This window comes from Equus asinus, chromosome 17 (assembly GCF_041296235.1).
Source record: "Equus asinus isolate D_3611 breed Donkey chromosome 17, EquAss-T2T_v2, whole genome shotgun sequence".
NCBI classification, from domain to species: Eukaryota; Metazoa; Chordata; class Mammalia; order Perissodactyla; family Equidae; genus Equus; species Equus asinus.
This window is the reverse complement of record NC_091806.1, coordinates 26,591,157-26,607,110: the sequence shown is the minus strand read 5'-3', so window position 1 is coordinate 26,607,110 and position 15,954 is coordinate 26,591,157. Positions and strand designations below refer to the sequence as shown.

Genomic DNA, 15,954 nt, shown 5'->3' with positions numbered 1-15,954 from the left:
GGGGGCCTCAGGGAAGAAGTGACACTACAGGAAACCTCATCCAGCCTGGAACTTGGGAGACTCTGATCTTGTAGAATCTAACGTAAGCTTTGGAGCTCCAGTTGGAAGCTTGTAATGACAACTCTCCTCCTAGCTCTTTTCATAACAATCATCCCACATGCTCCTTCAATCCTTCATTCATTAAATATTATTGACTGTCTCCAATGAGTGAGACACTGGGAATCAAAACAAAGGATGTAATCTCTACCCTCAAGGGGGTCACAGTACAGGAGGGTCTTAGTGTGATATTCAAGCGTTCGTTCAGGAAACCTGTGAGAGCCTGAGAATGTGGGAGCCTCTTGCAAGTTCAGATATGTCATCTATACAATGGAGAATAGCACTAGATAATTCCTTTATGTTGACATATGCAGGGCTTGATGAAATTCATTTTCTTCTCTGTTATGATATTCAAGTCATTTTACTTTTCTTGCTTCATTTCATGCTCTCAACAGACAGATGAATAAATAAATGTGAGGAGGTTAAAAGATTTACCCAAAGTTACACAGTCAGTTCAAAGCAAGGTGGGGACTAGAATTCAGGTTTCCTAAGCCTACTTTTAGGACTCTTCTCCCCTCAAGACTCCTTGAGAAAATTTGAGTGAATGGACCCAGCAGTACAAATGAGGAAGTGTTGAAGGACTGAGGACTGATGGTGGGTTGGGATGATGGGGAGCAGACCCTGAGAGAACAATTTCTCAGTATTTGTCCAGCAGTGCTGACTCCTCTTCAGCTGATTCCTCTTCAGCTGAGCAGGGACTGCTGCCCCCATGAATCCCTGTTTCTTCACTCTATTTTGCTGCTAAAGGGAGACACTTTGTGCAAGATGAAATTAGAAGAGCCGGATTCGTCATCTTGCTTAATTGACCATTTCTGGGTCATTTAACCTATTTGGGTCTCAATTTTCCACATTTACAAATAGAGATAGTAACATTACCAGCTTCAGAAGGTTGTTAGAGGACAGAATGGACTTTGGAAAGTCCTATATCAAAGTTTATTGTGCTGAGGTGGCTCCTGCCTCTGTTTCTTTATAATGTCTTCTGTTCCCTTTTCTCATCCTATTCCCCACTATGTCCCTGCCCTTTCTCTGGAAGCCCTTGTAACTACCAGATTGATTATTCACTTTGCAAATGTGTATTGATCACTCAACATGTGGTTAAGTCTGTTCCTTTTTTTTTTCCATCTGTGTTTGTCTTTGTTCAGTAGAGCTCCAGTGCCCAACACTTCCCCTGCAGTGGGCTGGGGGAACAAAACAAATAAAGGCCACCAATGCGTGAATGTGGATTGGGGCAGAGCCTGATGCAATATGAGGGTGTACTTGAAACATTGGCCCCAACATCAACTGTCCATCACTGGTCTCCAACTCCCCACAGGCTCTAGGTGGGGTCAGTGAAATTGTCCATGAGGAACAGATCTTGGACCTTCTGCCATCTCCATCTCTTCTTCCTGTCTGCCCTCTCTCCTTCCTAAGACAGGTCCAGAGACCAAACTCTCCATCTGGCTGGGAAGGTGGGAGAAGGAAGGATGGACAAGGCCTGTGTCCAGGTCTCAGGCAATGCCCTAGTGCCTTTCCTGAGAAGGAACTGGAGGTACAATAGAAAGGAAGCAGACAAAAATTCTTGTACTCATGGAGCTTATATTTAAGTGTATGATAAATACTGACTCTTCTTGAAGTCTTCCAATATGCCAGATACTGTTTTAAGTGTTTTCAGTGAGCCTAAGCCTCTTAAGTGAACTTCACAAGAGTTTCTCAGTTTTGTTTTCTCCACTCTTAGGTGGAACAGCATGGCTACAGCTAATAGGAATTGAGTGTTTTCCTTCCCCCAGGTCAGTTAGGCTCTGATGATACCCCAGCAGGTTAGGTTCTGCTTAACTAGTTTCCCCTAAGGGCAAGCCATGTTAAGAAGAACAGCTGCAGGGCCAGCTGGGTTGTGTGATGATTAAGTTCCAGGAGACAGAAAAGGAGATATGGGGGAGGGTAAACTGATCATTTTCCCTTTTAGGAGAGTTTTGAATAGTACCACAAAGCACTTTTACTTTCGTTTTATTTGCTAGAAATTAGTCACGTGGTTGCCCTTAATTGCGAGGAAAACTGGAAAGTCTAATTTTTTATTGTAAGTGGAATTATGTTGTGAAAAAAAAAATCAGCGTTCTGTTATGTTCCTAAAGAAGAAGGGGAGAATGCATGTAAGGATTGGCATATTGTCTGACATAGTCAGTTACATACATAATTTCCCATGAAATTAGATACTTTTCCTAAACACGATTTGTGATGGCTTGCTAATATAACACAGTCTAATTGAGGCATAATTTACTTAATAATTCACCCATTTTAGAGCTTTTTGGTTCATTTAATATTTTATTTGACAATATTTAATGAGCATGTACTATTAGCCAGGACTTGATGGAGAAACTGAGGCACAGAGAGACTAAGTGAATTATACATGAATCCATGAGTGTTAGATGCATGGTACGATGGCGATAGTCTAGCCCAACTCTGTCATTTATATAAAAGAAGGAATAGGAGGGTGAGGAGTAGAGAGGTGAAATGACATGGCTTAAGTTACATGGTTAATCAATTACTGAACCAAAGCTAGTGCCCAGAGTCCTGTCTCCCTGTCCAGTCCTCATTTTAATGTCTATTCACTCTTCTTTTCATTCTCAGTAGTCCAGTCTGGAAAAAACGTGCCTTTGATGTCTTTCCTTCAACTTTCTTCTCTACTACCTTATTATTGGGTGTAAAACTTTATAGAAATCTCACTAAACTAGTTGAAACAGATTTTGAACCTTTTCCCAAGTCATAGTTTAATTGGCAAAGTTTCACCGAAGGGAAAAGAAATTCCATGGGGAAGTTCTTCCCTTGATTGTAGTGTATACCTGATTTATTTTAAATGGTTCAAGGATCTAAGCATTTAATCAAAAGCCTTGGACTTTCAGCGGGTGGACTGGTTTTCTACATCAAAATCAGGATCTTAAAATCTCTGGGTTTGATGCTTTCTTTGGCTTTTTAAAAAATTTCGTAGCCATTTTAAATGCAAATATCAACCCAATCCAGATCTCATGAATTTTCCTGTTCTTGTGGTTCATCTTAGCCCTCAGCTACTTTGTTTTCTAAAAGCCCCCAGGAACATTGGTGATTTGTTATTGGGGTCTGCTCTTTGAATTGCAGTAGCAACCACCGCTCAGTATCGTCAGAAGGCAGCCTAGTGCTGTTGAAAGAGCACTGGTTTCTAGGTTAGTACCCTGGGAAATATCTATCCTGTGGCCTGGGAATCTAGTTAACTTCTCAGCCTCTGTCGCCTCATCTAAAAACAGAGCAGGTTGGAGTAAAAGGTCTCTATGTCTTTTCAACACCGCTCTGAGCTGAGTGTGATCTGGACTTTGCTCACTGGGGGCCTTCAGTGAAAAATCAGCTGGGAGGGTAATATTAGGCAAGGGACCTTGCTTGTCCAGGAACCAAGATTCCCAGAGAGGAATCCAATGCTGCATCCCACCCTAGTTTTCCCAAACCAGATTATCTCCTTGAGTAATGATTTATTCCAGCAGGGTGGCTAAATTCACCCTGATTGGAGGCACTTGAGCGGTTTGAGATCCATCTAATCCAATTTCCTAGTCTAATGAAGAACAAAATCACACCAGATTTTATGACCTAAAGGTAGGTGTTATGGCTGGAAATAAGGTGCAGAGACTTTCAGCAGCCACAGATGTTAGGCAGGTCAGTTCCTGTCCTCGAGCCATGTGTGTTCATTTGTAGACAAGGTGATTTGGTCTGAAGATTTTTAGGGGGGTGAGCAATGAATTTATTTATTTTCATTGTAAAATACATATAACATTAAATTAGGTGATTTTTAAAGTCCTTTACAATTTTGGGATCCTGTGAGGCACCATTTGTGATTACCAAATGAGAGCATGTGGTTGGCATGGAGGTTCCATTACTTCACTCTGAATTCAGTCACATGGGCACGTGAAGCTCTCTCATACTTTTCCTGGCCATTGTTGGCCTTCTGTCAGTGTACTCTGGTCCAGTCCAGCAGGATGCCTGATAGAGAGTCTATATGCTCAAATACAGATTTAGATTTTTACATGCTGGTCACCTTTTCTTTGCCTGCTTCTAGATGAGGCAGCATTGTGGGGAGAGAGGAGGTATTTCTTATCAGTTTGGTGGAAGAGACGGTAGGAATTACTGATGGCAGGTAGTAGAGAGAGCCATAAATACAGAAAAGGCAGAGATGCCCAAAAAGGAAAAGGTGGTTTTCAAAAGGAAAGGCTATCAGGCATTCCATTCTTATGGTAAAGCCAAGAAAAACTGGACCCTATGTGATTCTCCTCTCTGAATGAGCTCTCAGATTGGCTCTAATATATATTTTTTTATTTTCACAAATGGGTAAAAAAATGGATTGAATTCATGCCAAGATAAGAGGTTTGTGCAGGCAAATAAATATGCCTTGGACTTCTAATGAAAGGGCATATTTAATTTTAGCTCTTCACTTATGTATTATGTACCTAGAAATTATACAGGCCAGTGATGAAGAGCACAGGATCTGTGACTAGGCTGCTTTGATTAAAATCCTGGCTCCACTGCTGTGTAACCTCAGCCTAGTTAATTCACTTATCTGGGCGTCTGTTTCCTCATATGTATAACAAAGGGGTGATAATAATAATACACGCATCATAGGTTTATCCTGGGAATTGAATGGATTAATGTACACAGAACACTTATAAAGTGTGTGGCACATGGTACTATTGACACACTAGCTATAGTTATCAACCAAAATACAATTAATAATAAAGGCTTAAGAAGAATATTGAATTGGTAATTTTGGATATTATTATAATATATTTCTTATTTGGAGATACAGACAGAGAAGCTAGAATTGTGAAAAAATCTGTCAGTTGCTGTAAAAGAAGTATGATAAAGTACTCTAGGAACACAAAGGAGAGAATATTATTCCTATATACTGAAGATCCTCATGCAATCTAGAAGGAAGGAACACTAAACACAGAGAAGGGATAAAGGGCACCTTGGGTTGGGAAATATTGGGTTGGGGTATTACATTCATTTAGGGAGTGACAATAAGGGTCCAAGATAAGCAATGGCCAGTTCAACAAGGACCTGGAATCCAGGCTAAGAATATTGGAATTTATGCTGTGGGTAACGGGGAGGCGTTGATCGACTTTAGGTAGTGTAGTAACATGATTTAGTAGCATTTAAGGAAAATCACCAAATTATTTACAATGCTCAGAGAAGAGAAGATTCATATAGGTTGGACTATTAAAGACAAGCTTCATTGAACACACCACACTGGAATTGGGCTTGGAAGGTGGGCAGGGTTTAAGCGACATGGAGAGGGCATTTCTGGTGAAGGGAGGCCCAGTCATGGGATTCAGCAGGATGGCCTTGTGGGATAGGGAGAGGACCCTGAGTTGAACAGAGATGAGGTAAAGTTATTGGGTAGAGGGTGATTGTTGAGGTGACTCTGTCTGCAAAGTTCCTTAAAAGTGAGTCAGAGGAGTTCAGGTTTTACTCTGGTCCTCCAGAGTGGAGGGTCTGAGGAAAGAAGGGTCAGGAAATAATTTTCTGGCTGCAGTGTGTTGGATGCATGAAGTGGGAGCATCTTGAGGATAAGGTCCTTTGGTAATTTAGCCATCAGCTGACCACATGTGGGAATTTGGTGGCAGCAAGAATGGAGAGAAAGGACCCACAGGACAGAGGGTTTAAAGGTAAAATTAATGGAACTTGGTGATGACTGGATATGGGAATGAAAGATGACATGGGTCACACATGACACCCAAGGTACAGCATGGGCAACTTGGAGAGCAATGGTGTCATCAAAATATCTTCCAGCTCACATTTGTCTGTGGTCTCCTGCTACTCCATAGCTTTGTCTCATCAACTGAAACCCTATTCTCTGTCCAAACCCTTTCCTTGGGCTCATGAGTAAGAATGTGGTAAAAGGTGATACTTGAGGAATCTCACAACCTTATCTTCTAACCATTCAAATACTTGATTTTCCAAGGTTCTGAGATGGTGCCAGATATGTCTAATGATTCTTGGTGCCTGGTGCCCACAACACTGCTCCTATAGGAAAGGGCACCACACTATGATTAATTTAGCAATATTGCTTGTGTTATGCCATGGATATCAATGTAATTTCTCTGCTGCATCTACCTTCCTGGAAAGTTGACTGAAAAAGTATAAGATAGAACTTTCTAAGTTAATGAAAGAATTCTAGATCTTGAGTATGTTAATGGTTACATGAGTAGATATGTTTATCAAAACTCATCAAACCATATGCTTAAAACTTTGCATTTCACTGTATGTAAAATTCATGTCAGAAAAGGAGTTGTATTAAAGAAAAACTTATCAATATCTCTAAGCCCCAATAGAAAATACTTGTCAAATCTAGTGGTCATTTCTATGGAAAAAAATAAAATAACAGAACTGCAATTGTCATTAAGAATTTCATTCCCAAGAATGGAAAAACCATAAATATTTTATTGAAAATTAGTACATAATAGTGACTTTGAATACCTCCATCGAACTTCATCAAAATGACAAACTTTTGTACTGAAAATTATATCAGCAACAAAGTGAAAAGTCAACCCACAGATTGGGAGAAAATACTTGCAAACCATGTATCTGATAAGGAACTGATTTCCAGACTATATAAAGAACTCCTAACATGTAATAATAAAAAGACAATAACCCAATTAAAATTGGCAAAATATCTAAATAAACAGATCTGCATAGAATATATATGAATGGTCAAAAGTACATGAAAAGATGTTCAACACCTTCAGTCATTAGGAAACGTAAATCTAAGCCATAAGGAAATACCTCTTCACACTCACCAGGATGTCTAGAATCAAAAGACAGACAATAATAAGTGTTGGTGAGGCTATGGAGTAATGGAGTTCTCATACATTGCTGGCAGTAATGTAAAATGGTACAGCCACTTTGGAAAACACTTTAGCAGTTCCTCAAAAGGTTAAACTTATAGTCACCAATGACCCAGCAATTTCACTCTTTAGTGCATATGCAAGAAAAATGAAAACACTATTTACACAAAAACCTGTACACCAATACTCATAGCAGCATTATTATAATAGACAAGAAGGGGAAACAACCCACATGTCAGATAACTGATGAATTGATAAGTGATATATCCATAAAGTGAAATATTACTCGTCACTAAAAAGAAAATAAATACTGATGCTTGTCACAACATGGCTGCAACTCTAACAATATGATGCTAAGTGAAAGAAGCAGATTATTAAAGACAACACATTGTATGATTCTTTTTATAAGAAATGTCCAGAAGAACAAATCTATAGTGACAGAAAGCAGATTAGTGTTGGCCTAGGGCTGCTGGTGATGATTGTAGACAATGAGGAGTGACGGCTAATGGGTAGATAGTTTCTTTTTGGGTGACAAAGATGTTAAATTAGATAGTGTTGATGGTTGCATAGCTTTCTATACTAAAAAACATTAAATACACACTTTTGTGAGTGAAGTGTATAGTATGTGAATTATATCTTGATAAAGCTATAAAAAGTAGATAAATGCTAAATCTAGGGATAAATCTGCCGATCATTAACTATCATTAAAATTTCTTTCCTAGAAATGAAAGATGTGTAAATATTCTATTAAAAATTAGTACATAACCGTGACTTTGAAACCTAATTATCACGATTAAAATTTCAAATAATCAACCCTGTATTTGATAATTTAATGTATATAATTAATTTAGAATGACTCATAAATTGTATCGTTGGGAATATTATTCCTCACGTAGCATACGAAAAGGCCTTTTGTTTCTCACCTGCAAAATAGTGCCATGTGAACTACACTCTGGACATCTGCTTCAGCAGCCAAGTGTAGAGCACAATTCTGCCCACTGAGGGCAAATGTCCTATGTGCTACTGTACTTTCAGGTGCCCGAGGTGCCTCAGGTTAAGAAAACTTGAGATCTCGAACCTTCAAATCTCTGAAACTTGGGCTGCCAGATTCATTCCCCTACCCAGGCTTTAAGATAATAGCACACCTTTGACTAAGGAATATAATGCCTTTACCTGAAACAGGATTCTCAAAAGATTAATGTCTGTGCTTCTCAAAATCAGATGCTACAACACAGCAGGAGACCAACAATAGGTTCAAATATCTGCATAACAAAAGTACAGCTCTGAATGTGAAAGAAAATAGTCTATGCCCCAAATGTATTTGCAAGGCTTCACAAATATTAAATTGTGTGAGCTGGGAGAACACTTTTGAAGAACGGGCCTCAAAAGCGTTAGCAGAACTTAATTCTAGATAAGCATATTCTGGGTATTGAATGGGCAGGTGAGATTCAATATGTTTTCAATCTCCATAGGCAGTCATCTCATTGGATCCTGGATAATATTGTGGATTATAGCAAATTACATGAGGTGCATGAGCTTCCTAAGGGAGAGGAGAGGGTGACAAATGATCAACTTGCCAGAAGAACTTTGTGCTGGGGAAAGGGGAATGCCCATACTTCTTGAGGATTATTGGATGTAATATGTGACCTATCACTGATACAGACCTAAAATACTATCAAAATCCTCCAGTTAGACTGGAGGCCACATGATAAACTGAGTTTTGGCACAAGATGGCCTCAGAGTAGGTTCAATGTGTCTACGAATATGCCTTGTGATTATTTCCCCTTCTTCAAACATTCAATTGGAAAATATGTATATTTAGCACCTGAAAGAAAACTCATATTGATTCTTCTATAACAAGAGCCCCTATGTTCCAGACAAAACAGAAAATCAGAAGCAAAATGGAAGGAATTTCAGAAAGAAAAATAACCACAAAATATTTGAAGAATTGAAGTTCCCCATAATGCCATTTAATTAATTGATCTGATGCATGCAAAAAAGCAGATGGATTGCAGCATATGACTCATATGACTATGGACTACTATAATATCACTTAGATGGTATCCCCAGTGGAAGATTCAGTGCATGATATATTAACTTTATTAAAGTATCAGAGCCTCTAGCACCTGATTTGTAGCTCTTCTCCAACCCAGTGAGAGAGTAGAACAAAATGAACTCACCTCACATGGCAAGGACTGTAGAATCTTGCCTAAGAATCATGTTAACTCTTATGATTTTTTTTCATATTAGAATCTCAGGAAATTTAATCTTCTGAACATTGTGCAAAACATCCAATGGTCCACTGCATTGATACCATTATGCTAAATAGCCTGGTGAGCAAGAATTAGCAAGCATCATATACAACCCAGTGTACACAATGGCCACAACTTCTTTGCACCTTCTTCCATCAAAAAGTGGAATCTATCTGTCTGTACTTTTATCTGGGCTAACCTGGTGACACACATCATATGAAACCTTTTAACCACATGAGTAGAATGTGGTAAAAAGTAACATACAATTCCTGCAGTGTGGCTTGAGAGTCCTTGAAGATCTAGCTATCATGAAATACAAACTTCCCTGGAACAACAGTGTAGTGATAGGGCCCAATCTATGCCACTGGAGAATGAAAGAGAACTGAAGTACCTGAGCCAATTGTTGGATATATAAGTGAATCCATATTAGAACATCTACTCCACTCAAACTATCGGAATATTTCCAGGTGAAAGGAATGGAAAAACTACTTAGCTGAATCCAACCCAAATTGCAGAATCATAATCAAATAAAGTATTTTTATTTTAAGACTTTAAGTCTTGGTTTTGTGATTTTTAAGCTACTAACTTTTGGCTTAGTGTTGTTTGCCAGTACATAGCAATAGATAACTTATACACCTACTAAGTTCACACAGGCAGAGAGTGGAAAATAAACACTGTGAAATTTCAGAGGATTGTCACTTGGGTAGAGTTCTTAGGAGTCCTGTGGTCTGGGGGATGCAGAGATTTCCTCAATAAAAAGGAGTGTTTTCTATTCATGTCTTCTGTGATTAAGAAAGAGACATAGTACTTAACGGGCTTTTAAATTTGGAGAAAACATATACTGTATGGGGAGGAAGCTACTCCAAATCATGTATTAGATGACTAAAGAGGCTGCTAGTTTTCAGTAGGATCTACTGACAAAAGCAAAGCAAGAAAGAATCAAATCCATTTTGGGTGAAGGTGTCAGCTGAGAGGTTAAGCGATGGAGAGCTAACACCTAAATATGAGGGAGAACACACCCAGGTGGTTGGAGGAGTAAATTGATGAGTATCAGTTATAGCCCTAGGAACAGCTGCAGCAGAAGGGACCTTAGCTTGATTTTTTAGCCCACTTTAAGTCTTCTGAGGAAACTAGAAATGGCCACCTCCTGGAAGAAGTTGACTTATACCTCTGATTTCCTCTCCTTTCATGGAAAAAGCTAATTGTATTTCACTCTCTAACAAGACCCCAATATCATTAGAAAATACAAACAGGTATAAGTGGCACCAGAGTGAACTGTACTGGACTTCATTTGTATGAAGAATCACCCAGATTTCCTGTACTTTCCTTTCTTATAGCCTGAGACACTCTCGCAATGGCCTACACTTCACCATGATATTAAGAGACCATAGATGAAGAGACCTGTGGAAACTGTTCTACATCTTTAAGTTACTCATCGCTTTTACTTGACAAGACCTTGGCTGACACCCACGTGGGCACTTCTGGAATCCTTCGTCAGATATTTCCTGTTGTTGCTGAAGTGATAGATACTGTGCGACATGAGTGAAGCCTAAATACACTCAACGGCTTCCCCATCAAGCTTGCCTCCTGCTATGAATGTCCCTGATGCTAACTTGGACTCTGCCTTCTCTTAAAACTGCAGGAAGGCCAGAATATGCATGAGAAATAGCCCACTATGGGGAGAACTTTGGCCAGTGAGAAAAGGGAGACAATGGATACATTTTTCTCCTCTATAGCTATTTACAGATCGTTTGTAAAAGGAACATATAGCCTCTCTTAAAAGGTCTAGTGGATCAAGAAATCAGCTGTGCTTACTACCAAGTGGTGGGCAGCTCATAAGTTCCCTCAAAGAGTATGAACAACTAAGAGTATGTATGACTTTTTCGATGTTGGAAGAAAAAGGAAGAAAAAGGTGAGACAACAGTAGAAAAGGGAAAGAAAGAAAAGCAAGATTGAAGGGAAAGGAAAGAATAGGAATATGGAAAAAAATATGAAACAATATTGGTGGTCAAGAGTCAACCTTAATGGTTTACAATCAAAAAGTAAAAGAATGAAAGCCTGCACTATGATTCATCCCAGGTATATGCTGAAAGCAAGCTATCCATCAATTTCTCCAGAAATCAGCAGACTCAGTTAAGAAGAAAAGCAGTGAACCCCAATAGCACTATCGAATCCACTGTGTTCCAATCAAGTACAATTTTCAAAAGAGTAGAATAATTAAAGTTCAATAGAGAAACATCATATATTAAATATTTAATATATATAGAAGCGCATTAATCCTTTGAACAATCCTAGAATGATTATTTCTGTTTTGTTCAATATATTTGTTTTTATTGAGGTAACATTGGTTCAAAACATTATATAAATTTCAGGTGTATATCGTTTTATTTCAAGTTCTTTGTAGACTACAATATGCTCACCACCCAAAGACTAATTTCCATGTCACTGTACACATATGCCCGATTACCTGTTTCACTTTCCTCCCTCCTCTCTTCTGTTACAATTACTTCTGTTTACCTAAATGCTTTGGATTAGTTTTACAGTCTTAAATGCAAGAAATGATTGAGTTTTAAATGTAGCAAATAAAGAAAAAAATTTGATATTTTTTAACAAGTTGGAAAGGCATCTGGAGATTAAAGCTCATTTTTATCTGTGTGATATGGCTTTGATTATGGAGCAAGCCTGGGAGAAAGTCTTTCTCTGAGGTCATTAACGTTTTTCATCATTCTCTTTAAATAGACCTTATAAGAAGTAGAGAAAAGAGCATTCGTTGCCAAAGATGTTATGAAATGGCGGATTTCAGTAGGAGAGAGACAGAACCAGAAATAATAATGATTGACTTCTACTAGCTTTTGAGTTTGGGGGGTCAGGAATTCTCTGGTACTAATTATTCATAAGGTAATTCCTAAGGTATCACTCCTACTTTATTTTGGACAGGTGTATCCAAATTATCTTAGAAGAGATAGGAAAACAAATCAAAACTCAAGCCTTGGACAATACTGGTGAGATTTTCTTTATTCTAAAACTAATTTAAAACATCTGCAGAAAAAGAGAATTCAATCAAATTTCTTTATTTTGAATACCTTTAAAATAATTGCAAGACAGTGTTCCTAGAAATAAGGGGAGGATAAAATTATTAAGCTGATGATAAGATAATAAAATACATCCATATATGACTATGAGATAGTGTGGGATGATTGTGAAGAAGAAAATGCCAATAATTTCAAAAGAAATTGAGGCATTATCATGTTTGAAATGCTCAGAAAGTGGAGGAAGGAATTCATTGAGATGGGTCTTGATTCAAGGAGAAAGAATTCTTCTAGGACTCATGGAATGGACAATGGAAGAACAATTGCCAAGCTTATTCTAGATGAAAAGCAAGCAACACAATTTGTACTTGTCAAAAACTGCTGTGATTTGAGCTATCGTAACTGAAGGGCTCTCTCAGTGAGTATAGTATATATATATATTTTAATTTAGAAGGAAAAACTAGAGGAAATGAGCATGTAAAAAAAGCAGAGGGATGCACTTCAGTCTGAATTTGAATTAATACTATTACCATTACTATAATTACTACTATTATTTTGTACTATATAAGAAAAGGCACACCTGTAAATGACTTTTCTATCAACTCTGTTATACAGACCTGAGGAAACATAGCCCTCTAGTTTCCCAAAAGCTGGATGTCCCAGGCACAATGTTGCTGCAAAGGGATAGCTGAGCACAGAGTTCAGCCAGAGTTGTAAGCACAAACTTGACAGATCTTGAGGGGAAGTGGCCTCAGCTGTACAAAATTCCTAAAGATTATCTAAGACTCTGTGCAATCCTATCCCAACCTAAAACTAAAGAAATTATTTACATCTGTGATTTAGTTTGAGGGACAACTTCTAAGCCCCTTTAATCCAAACTATTCCCAGTTGCCCCAGTGGCTTAGTGGTTAAGTTCAGTTGCACTTCTTCAGCAGCCCAGAGTACCCAGGCCCAGATCCTGGGCACAGACTTAAGTACCACTCATCAAGCCGTGCTGAGGCAGCATCCCACATACAAAAGGGGGTTGACCCTGTGGCCCAGTGATTAAAATTCCATACGCTCCACTTCAGCGACCCAGGTTTTGAGGGTTTGGATCCTGGGTGTGGACCTATTCCACTCATCAGCCATGCTGTGGAGGTATGTGACATACAATACAGAGGAAGATTGGCACAGATGTTAGCTCAGGGCTAATCTTCCTCAAGCAAAAAAAGAGGAGGATTGGCAATGATGTTATCTCATGGTAACTTTTCCTCAAAAAAAAAAAAACAAAGAGAAATAAAACAAAAATTATTCCATATATACATTTCCACATGTACATTCCAGTGACCCCACTACAGTGCCTGAAATTCCACCATTGAAGATTCATCCATTTAAATTAAATATTGTCCTCTTCCTAAACCCTAAAGTATCTTTCAGTGATGACCTCTTCCAGAAATATTTAATTCATCCTATGCTGGAGAACTAATATATACTAGCATGAAAGTTGAAAGATTAAAAAGATGCATGCAGGAATGCTGAAATTAAAGGGCAGATTTTCTTCTTTTTTTTCACTTAACAGACAAAGCTTTAAAATACCAAGGCAAAATAATTCTTAGATAATCCTCAATCACTGAGTTTGAAGATAACAAAATTACCCCACACTTCCCCTCCCCTCCTTTCAAATCAAATAGATCTTGCTTTGTCTCCAGTAGTTTAATACTTTACCTTCTCTTTTTTCTGCCTCCTTATCAGAGTTTTATGGCTATTGCATGCTGACAGAATTGGTTTATTTCATGGTGGAAATAACTTGGAAATAACTGTTAATATGATAGATGATAGTGAAATTGAAATTGTCTTATTTCACAAATTGGATAACAGAAGCCCCATGAAGACAAATTATTTATCTAGAGTTACAGCACCGTTATCTCAGAATTAGGTTTGTATCTGGTCCTCTTTCTACTACACCATACCACCTCTTGACTATAAGAGCTTGATACCAAATAGGGGACCATAAATTCATGTACAGAAAGATCTGAGTTTCATAGGAAGAAGAAGCTGAAGAGGTCATCTAGTTTCAACTACTTGAACATTCATGGCAGTATTCAGAATTAAAAATGCAGAAATATGTTTACATTTCTGAGTCAAAGATAAGAAGAATCTTTCCAGATATATAAATGTAACCATATCACCAAGCAGGGAAATTGTTTCAAAATTACATTGAGGGGCCGGCCCGGTGGCGCAGGGGTTAAGTTCACAGCTCCGCTTCTCAGCAGCCCGGGGTTCGCCCGAGTGTGGACATGGCACCACTTGGCCCGCCATGCTGTGGTAGGCATCCCACATATAAAGTAGAGGAAGATGGGCACAGATGTTAGCTCAGGGTCAGTCTTCCTCAGCAAAAAGAGGAGGACTGGCAGTAGTTAGTTCAGGGCTAATCTTCCTCAAAAAAAAAAAAATTACATTGAGTGCCTTATACAGAATAAGAACTAAGTAAATTTTTAGAAACAAACAGATGAAAAGGCCTTAATTAAAGATGAGGGAGGTGAGACTTTTGATTAGATGTGTGACTAGGGGATTTACTTTATCTCACTGGACTTTGATTCCTCTTCTGAACTGAATGAATGGACTATCATAGGGAAGTAACGGGATCACAATATATGTACTTCAGTTTCTTTAAGTATGCATGATAATAAGCAGTATGTATGCATTGTTCCATTTTCAACTACTGTGATTATCTGATTGTTTTGAGTTAGGAGTAAATGCTGGTGGCCCACCATTATGTTTTTCTTTCAGGTAATTTAATTGTCTCTTGAGAACTTGGCCTCCTAGACTAATTCCAGGAGAAAAATTAACGATGTAACAGAATTCATTTTCTTGGGTCTTTCTCAGAACCTAGATATTGAAGAAGTTTGTTTTGTGGTGTTTTCTTTCTTCTTCATGGTCATTCTTCTTGGAAACCACCTTAGCATGTTGACAATTTATGTGGGCAACTTTTTCAAGTCTCTTATATATTTCTTTCTCAATTACTTGTCTTTTGTGAACATTTGTTACTCTTCAATCACAGCTCCTAAGATGCTTGTTGGCCTATTAGCCAAGAGAAAAACTATCTCCTATGTGGGGTGCATGTTGTAATTCTTTGGGGGACATTTCTTTGATTGCAATTGAGATCTTCATCCTTACTGTAATGGCCTATGATGGTTGTGTGGCTATTTGTAAACCCCCGTACTATGTTACCGTCATGGACCAAGACAGATGCAGTAAAATGTTGCCAGGTGCCTAGGTAGTTGGGTTCTTATACACTATTATCCCAGTAGCTGTGGTAGTCCAACTATCCTTTTGTGGACCCAATAAGGTTGATCACTACTTTTGTGATGTCCACCCTGTGCTGAAACTTGCCTGCACAGACACATATGTTGTTGGTGGTGTTGTGACAGCCAACAGTGGTACCATTATGGGGGAGTTTTGTTATCTTGCTAACCTCTTTACACCATAATCATTGATGTCCCTGAAAAAGCAGTCTTCAGAAAGCAGGTGCAAAGCTCCACACTGTGGGATCCTGTGACTCCCACAATGCCGTGGTATCATTTTTTTGGTCCCTGTACATTCATGTTTATGCACCCTGGGACTACCTTTTCAGAGGATAAGATGGTGGCTGCATTTAACACCATTATGATTGCCATGTTAAGTTACCTGATTTTAACACTGAGAAATGCAGAAGTAAAGAATGCAGTGAGGAAACTGTGGGGCAGGAAGGTTTTCTAG

The 15,954-nt window shown here is 38.6% G+C and overlaps 1 pseudogene; it reads left to right on the top strand.

Moving 5' to 3' along the window:
- The first annotated feature begins 11,057 nt into the window (after positions 1 to 11,057).
- LOC123275614 (olfactory receptor 4S2-like) lies at positions 11,058 to 15,954 on the top strand (annotated as a pseudogene).